The 8,825-nt window shown below is 30.3% G+C and overlaps 1 long non-coding RNA gene across 1 annotated transcript; it reads left to right on the top strand.

Annotated features, from left to right (window-relative positions):
* The first annotated feature begins 5,519 nt into the window (after nt 1-5,519).
* Nucleotides 5,520-5,936, top strand: LOC120078440. The gene is made up of 2 exons (XR_005482013.1): nt 5,520-5,572; nt 5,647-5,936. It is a non-coding gene; the product is annotated as an uncharacterized LOC120078440 (long non-coding RNA).
* Nucleotides 5,937-8,825: the final 2,889 nt, after the last annotated feature.

Here is an 8,825-nt window from a genome sequence, read left to right as displayed (position 1 = left end):
AAAAAAAAGAAAAGAAAAAAGAAAAAATCGGATAAAGGAAAGAGTAAAAAAAAAAAGCAAAACTGGAGAAAGAAAAGAAAATAAGAAAAAATTGAAGAAAATAAAGAAAATAAATAGACTAAAAGAAAAGGTGTACAACAAGACAAAACAAGACAGGGGAGTGCAAAATTGGAAATTAAAAAAAATCAAAGATTGACTAGTCAACTCATCTATATTTGCAAATATTTTTAAAATGTAATATACTTTTAAATTTTTTCTCTTATTCTACTATATATTACAAATAATCATTAAATTTAGTATAGATGTGATTTATATTAAATGTCATTATTGAAATAAATAAAACTATAGGTTATATTGTATTTGATACAATATAAAAAACTATAGGTTATATATTATATTTGATATAACATATAATGTATATATANAAATATTTATTTCCTCTCAAATAAACTTTATTTTATAATGTATCAAATACATTATAGTAATTATATCATATATAATTAAGTAAATTAAATTAATTTTAATTTTAATTTAATTAATGAGAGAGAGTTATAACTCCCCTTCATTCTCCAAATTAAGACCTGCAGAAGGGGGAAGTTGTTTTTTATGATTTTTTTTTCTTTCATCTTCTATCTCTATTCTGTGAAGGTCTGAGAACTCTTTGATTTTGTTCTCCTTAGAATCTATAGACAATATTTTTGTTCTTCCTAGAATATATATATAGAATACATAGGATTCTAAAGTAATGGTGGTCATTTTGGATTGTTGATTATTGGTATGAAGTGTTATGACCGATTCGAGGGAATTCATGAAGTCTTTTTTGGCTTAAAGTGTAACAAATTTTTTCCCAAATTTATTTTTAAGTATGTTGTAATTTAAATCTGTAAAATGCGTAATTTTTCTATTATGTAAATTGGGATTCTGTGAAAAAGGGAAAATTGGGACTGATCCCTTTCCGCGAAAAACTTTCACCGGTATGCCTTTCAATGTAATGAATGGTTTTAATTATTTAATTTATTTTATAACCATCATAGTTAAATGAAATTAGAAATTAAAATCAATATTCAAAATTGCATGCTAACTTAAATAAAATCATTTTTTAAGATATTGTTTTAAAAATATGATTCACATAAACCTAAATCACAAATTTCTAATGAGATTAGAAATTATTTTAATCTTTTTAATCATTTTAAGAGGATTAAATTTGATTTAATAAAAGATTAAATTAGTGGATAAGACGGGCAAAAAGAATACCACTTTTGTGGCTACTTTCTTCATTGTTATAATGTTTTTTTATTCCTTTCAGGTTTCAACTGCGTTTTGCATCAAATAAGAGAGTGAATTGCTACTTAAGCTTAAGGCAAGTTTCATTGATGCTTTTACTCGGCTGGCTTCTTGGATTGTATTTGTATGCTTGAATCCCTATCATGGACGTTCCTATCATGGATGCATATTTTAGCTATAGATTTTAGACTCGCACATTCTTTTTTGTTCGTTTAGCTTGAATCAAACATAAATAGTAACGGTTGAATGTATGTATGTGCTATGGAATATAGTGTAATCGTAAACCTTAAAATATATGCTAACCTTAGGTTAAAATATAACTTGGTTAATTAATTAGGCTACCCTTATTGCTTAATCACACAATGAAACCCTAGACCTTAATGCAAATGTTTTTAATTCTATATAGATGCTATTGAACCCAACAAGACTAAAGCATTTAGTTTAATTAGAGCTTTAGGCTTTATTTGAAAATTAGGGCACTTGCTTGGCTTAACCCAATTGAGTTTGGTACTTGTAGCGTCAATGAATTTGATTAGGCCAAGTAAGCCGTTGTACACAGGTAAATCATATGTATATTTAATTAAGAAATTTCTATGATCTAAAATTGCGTAAGAATCTCTCTTGCTCTTAGAACTAGATTATTCTATCTTAGATTACTTGCTTTCTTTATCTTCATGCAATTTATCTCATTCCATACCAACCCTTTCCCTACCCCGCAACGATCAAGTCAGTAATCGTTTAGAGAGAGTATAAAAGTCTAGATGTATTCTAGCATTATTCCAATATCATGAGTCCTCTTGATTATACAGAAATGGGTTATGTAATGATCCTTCGCTAATTAATTTCTCAAGTTATTAATTAAGTTGTTACTGATTATTATGAATGGTTGAATTCATTACTAATGGACCAAACATATGCAAATGTAAAACACGTAAGCATAATCTTTATTTTCATATGGTCTACCTCCTTAAGTTTCATTGTCGACACTATGTGTACGTATTTAAACTTAGCCAAATTAAGCTATTCTCTTGGAATGATCCACTGGGACCCAAATTAAGCCAAATTATACTAATGATTACTTGGGCCATATATATAGACGTATACTTTTTCAAAAGCGGGTCAGTCGTGCTAATCTTGGAAGAGATGGAGCTCTTTGAAAATTGAATTCACTTTATGGAATTAGTTGGGAGAATTAAAGAAATGTATCTTTCATGTAATGGGTGGTTCTTGAATCTTTCATATAAAAGCTTTCCCAAACATCACTTTCAAGACACATTCAATTCCAAGTTTGTTGGGAGAATTAGATAACTTGAAGTTTCTTTATCTTCAAAGAAATCACTTTATGGTCCAATTCCTTCTTCATTCATCTGTGTTCAAAATAATTGTTAGAGTGTTTATTTTACTGTAGTATGATTGACTTATTTATTACAGGGAAAACTTGAACATGTTTTATGTCATACTGATTCTACTTGGAAATTGGTTTCTTATTTGTTGATATGTGTGGGACATATTTGTTGGTGTACCTTCCTATCCTCTGCAACATGTCTTACACCATGCTAAGACATTTTCAAGGATAATTGCAACACAAAAGGCAGCAAATTCTGCATAATATTGTTTCCTTATCTAATCTATCAACAGAATTCTATAGACTTCTGGTGTTTTTTTCTTGTAGAGATGATTTATTATTTCCAACAAGATATTCATAAAGCTACCCAAATAAATATAGAGTTTGTTTCAATTTTTTGGTTGGTCGTTTTGAAGATTCTTTGATCGGAGAAGATTGTATTGTTATAGATCTTGAGACTTACTCTAGATCATGTTGGTTCATTCTTTAACCACTTGAGAAGGGATTCTCAAACTTAGGGAAGTCTAAGTTTGTCAAGTGAGGTGTTTTCACTAGAAGGTGGAAAGATAAACGTCTTGGTGAGACAGAGTCTCACACTTAGGGGGGGCCTAAGTGATTATTCACTAATATTCTTATACTTAGGGAGAGCCTAAATACGTTGAAAGTGAGGGGACCTCACACTTAGGGGAGCCTAAGTTTCACTGAGAGAAAGTCTCACACTTAGAGGGAGCTAGCCCAAGTGATCGTTTACTATATAGAGTTATTTGAGTCTCACTGTGATTGACATTTATTTAAAAATAAGTACAACATTGTAATCGTTTAACTTTTCTATATTAGTGAATATATCTTTCCACGGGCACACTACCCCCAGACGTAGGTGGTATTGCACCGAACTGCGTTACCAAGCTCTATGTTTTGTTATGGCTTTAGTTTTCTGCATTTATCTACCCTATTTTTGGAAATGTTGTAGCATCATGTGTAATAAGTTTTGTCATGTGGTAGATAACGTTTATTTTAATAATTTTAATCTTATAAACCAATAAAATAATTTACTATTTTTAATTGTATATTCTAGATTAATTTAGAAGAGAAGAATCATATATAGATAGGCTTAAATTAAATCATTCTATCTTCGTTTATAAAGGGAGGTTACATTGGTGTTTTGTGCTTGACTATTGACTTTGAAGATAATTTCACTTTCTTTCTTGATCATAAATTTATCACCAAGCTGTCTTCAAAATACTAAACCAAAAATAAGGATGGCATATTGGAAATGGATCGAGTATATACTTAAAGAGATTTAAAATCATAATGGATTGTAAATTCCATAATTTGTTAATACGACAAAGGAGAATGATTTATTATTGTAAGAAAGAGAATGATTAAAACTCTAAAGTGATTTTATAACTGGTTTTTATGTAAAAAATAATTGACTAAAATGATTAGATTTTGCAGCATGTCATAAAATCTAGAGAATAAATTACTTGTTTAACCTACCTACTCTATTAAAAATAAATTGTATTTTACTTTGCATCATTATTAAAAAAAAAAATTATTTTAAATGGTAAAACTCTGAAAAATATTTACTAGATATAATAAAATTTTAAAATTATTAATGATAGACACTGATAGACTTCAATCATCAGTGTCTATCAATGTCACTGCTAGACACTAATAGACTCACTGATAGACACTGATAGAAGTCTATTACTGTCTATCAACGTCTATCATTGATAATTATAAAATTTTGTTATATTTTGTAAATATTTTAGTTCATTTTTCTATATTTAAAAACAACTCTTATTAAAATTTATCAAACTATAAATCTTCAATTGGTATGATATTGAGAGCACGAAGGAAACATTTCAATTTTAGGACATTTTAATTAAAAAAATATATATCTAGAAATTAAAGAACCAATTGAGTTTCTACAAAACATTTAAAAGATATTTGAGCCCTAGAATTGTGCAACATTTTTTTTTTTCATTTAGCTATTTTGTTCTCTTATCTTTTTAAGTCGATATTTCATTCTCGTATAACGTCTCCAACAATTAGTGCCAATATTTCAAAATTAAACAATTATGTCTCCAACAATTAGAAAATGTTCGATTTCGTTCGCTGTATTCATAGATTCCGTTAAATACTAAATGGTTCGATTATATGAAAATTTTAAAACAATGATTAAGTCAATTGATATACATATATTTGTTAGAAATAATGCTGCAATTAAAGTTATGAATTTAGGATTTAGTTGAGCTACTTGGATTTTTTACCTCTTTGTTTTAGAAATAGAAGATTGTGATTTGAGTTTCAGAATTTCTTTTACAATGTTTGGGTTCACCGAAGAGTTAATACTCAATGGTTCAATGATGTGAAAAATATTAAAATAACATTTAAATCAATTGATATACATATGTTTAGGTCTATTGTAGGAGTTATAATTGGAAAAGTTATTTATTGAAGCGATTTTCAAAAATAAAAAAATAAGAAAAACTATTTACATAAAATAATAAAATTTTCATCTTTATTGGTAGAGGTTGTTAGAGGCTGATATAAGTCTTATCAATATCTATCAGTGATAGAAAGTAATAGAAGTCTATCACTGAATCATCTATCAATATTTTTTTTGCTATTTGTGTAAATAGTTTGACATTTTTTTCTATATGTGAAAAATCTCTCATTTATTAATGATTTGGTCAACAAAGCGGACAAGCTTTGTTAGTTGGGTCAATAATGATAGGGATGAAAACTACAATAAATACTCGTTCTTAGTCATTCGATAGGACATTTTGGTCAAAGTTGTCGACTAATTTGGCACCACACACTTGAATTGTGGAAAAGAATTAGTACCCTACGATAGTACGAAAACGTTTCTTTTTACATAGTTTTATATAGATTGACCTTAATGAGAGTCGATATTGAAGTTTGAAATCCAATTAGTGGGTAAGATGGGCAAAAATAATACCACTTTTGTGACTACTTTTCTTCATTGTTATAATGTTTCTTTATCCTCTCAGGTTTCAACTGCGTTTTGCATCAAACAAGAGAGAGAATTGCTACTTAAGCTTAAGGCAAGTTTCATTGATTCTTCTAATCGCCTGGCTTCTTGAAAGGAATTGATTGTTGCAGTTGGATAGGAGTGGGATGTGATGACACTAATGACGGTCATGTCGTCAAGCTTGATCTTCGAAATTATGAGTATTCCTCATCCTCTGTTTTACTTAGCAATGGTGTGGACTCTAGTTTGTTTGAGTTGAATATTTGAATTACTTGGATTTAAGTGCAAATTTTTTCAACTACACTAAAATTCCTATCTATTTAACTCAGCTTCCTGAGTTAAGATATCTTAATCTATCTCTTACTTACTTTCATGGAACAATTCCACCTTTTCTGGAAATCTATCTAAACTGATTTATCTTGATTTGAAAACAATGAGTATTTGGATGGCCCGAATTATTTATATCAAGGAGAGTTATTTATTGATGGCCTTGAATGGATTTCAAGTCTTTCATCTTTGGAATACCTTGACTTGAGTGGTGCAAAAGCAATTCAAAGTAAGTTAGGATTAGATTTCATGCAAGGTGTTAAATACTCTCCCTTCTTCTTTAGTATCATTAAAATTGAGTTTTTGTGGACTTCAAAACACCCATTATATTCATGCTCCATTAAATTCTTCATTTCCTCCAAACTTCAACATCTAGATTTGTCTTATAATATGTTTTTGATGGTCCAATTCCTAGTTTTCTTTCAAAAACATGACGTTTCCTAGGATTCCTAAACCTTTTATGGTAATGAATATAATTCTTCAATCCATCTTGGTTAAGCAATCTTTTGAAATCTCGATACTTGAAGCTCGGAGGCAACTTGTTTAGTAGCATCGAAGGTGGTTTGTCCTTAATGTTTAGAAACAATTGCCACCTGAAAACTCTTGATTTATCATTTAACCATTTCCTTGGTGATGATGTTTCGGAAGTTATGAAAATTTATCTGCAGGTTGTGGAAGAGTATGGTTAGAAAGTCTTAGACTAAAAAACATAGAAATTTGGATCCATAAAATTCCAAGTTGGTTGGAGAGAATTAAAGAAACTTGAAGTCTCTTTATCTTCAAAATTGTTCACTTTATGGCCTAAGTTCCTTCTTCATTTGGAAATTTATCTCGCCTTAAGAACTTGGATATTTCTTATAATATGCTTAGTGGGGAAATTCCAGTCTCATTTGGGAACTTATCGACTTAATGACCTTGGATCTGAAGAAAATAATTTCGATGGTACCATTCCGAAAAGTTTTGGACAACTTCGAAATCTCGAAAGGTTTGATTTTCTAAGAATCCTCTTAGAGGGTTTATAACAGAAATTCACTTTGCTAATCTCTCACAGTTGAAAGTGGGTAATTATGAATGGAAATCACCTTCTATCTTTTGAAAATAAAACATGATTGGGTACCTCCTTTCCAATTGCAGTATTTTTCTGTGAGATCAACTAAGGGTTTTGGATCAAGTGGATTTCCACGATGGTTGTTAACACAAAACGGATCAGCTTTATATTTAGATTTGTCCAACACCAGTATTTCAGGCCTATACCAACATGGCTAATCTTTCAAAATTTCATTTATTTAGACATTCCAACAATCAAATAAGTGGACCACTCCCAAAAAGCATTGGCGACCAAAATTCCCAATATGTTGCATTTTATGCGCTTCCAACATGCATATCATTGGTTCTTTGCCACATCTGTTTGTAGATGGAGGATCTAATATTTTTGGGACTTTCAAAATAATGAATTATCAGGACAATTCCTGGTTGTCTGTTGACACAAAACTTGACAAATTTTGATTTGTCGTCAAACAAGTTTTCGGGGAATTTTTCAATTCATTGGAGAATCTTTCTAGACTTGAACTAATGAACTTAGGCAAACAATAAGCTTGAGGGAGAGCCATTAATTGCCATCAGAAGTTGCAAATCCTTGTCTATTTTGGATCTTGAAGGAAACAAATTCTCTGGTAGTATTCCTTCATGGATGGGTACAAGCCTTCAAAGTTTTGCAAAATTTTGAAATCTACGAGAAATAAGCTTTAATGGCTGTTATTCCTTTGTCTTTGTTGGCTACTGCCTCGCTTTCGAAATTTTATTCTTGCAGATAACAAATTAGAAGAAACATCCCACCAATTTGGGCAAATTCAGTGCAAACAAAAGTAACCAATTAACTGAGTCCCGGTTGCAATTTTTATGTAAAGCTATGTTAGACAAGTCACAAAATCAAGTAGTCGAAACTACTCGTATTTACAATTATATTCAATGGTGAATGTAGATCTCTCAAAATAAACAACTTATATGGACGTATTCCAAGTGAAATAGCCCACAATAAAAGACTTGTTCAACTAAATTTGTCGCATAATCATCTGTCGGGACAATTCCTGTGGAGTTTGGAAGATCACTAGTATTGGATCTCTTGACCTCTCTTTCAATCAACTCTTGGTCAATTCCAAATAGCAATGTCAAGCTTAAGTTCACTAGGCGTGTTGAAGTTGTCCACAACTAATTTCTCTGGACGCATTCCTCGAGAAGGTCATCTTCAACTTTCAATGATCCATCCAGTTATGAAGGAATCCATATCTTTGTGGAGATCCACTCTCTGTTTATGCCTAGATACAAATTCCGACAAGCCTTCAATTGAAATCGACAATTTAATAGTGATAGTCATGAAGAAATAAGTTGGAAAAAATGGTTTTTGGATTATTGTGAATGCTTGATTTGCTTTGGATTTTGGGAGTTGTTGGACCTTTTAATATTAAAGAAGAAGTTGGAGGCGTGGCTTATTTCCAATTTATGGATGAGACCAAAGAAAAGATCTATGTTGCAATATTGGTCAATATGAAAAAAGTTGAAAAAAATGAATGGGAAGAAACGACGTGTTGTATTTAATTTATGTTCATGTAATAATTTTGTTCTACTTTGATCCATTGAGTCCATCGATTGGATTAAGGAACTGTTTTTTTCCTTTTGCGACACGTGTTAATAATTTCATGGTCAATTGAAATATGTTTTGCCTAATAGTTTATGCAAAACTCCTTCCCTTCCAATGTTGTAATTTTGGAAAGTTTTTTTGTTTTTTATTTCCGTTCTCTATATATTAGGAATCATTTAAAAATTGGAGTGAAAACTTAAAAAAAGAAGGTTTTCAAAAAAACTTATCTTGTA

This window comes from Benincasa hispida, chromosome 5 (assembly GCF_009727055.1).
Source record: "Benincasa hispida cultivar B227 chromosome 5, ASM972705v1, whole genome shotgun sequence".
NCBI classification, from domain to species: Eukaryota; Viridiplantae; Streptophyta; class Magnoliopsida; order Cucurbitales; family Cucurbitaceae; genus Benincasa; species Benincasa hispida.
This window is presented reverse-complemented; position numbering and strand designations above follow the sequence as displayed.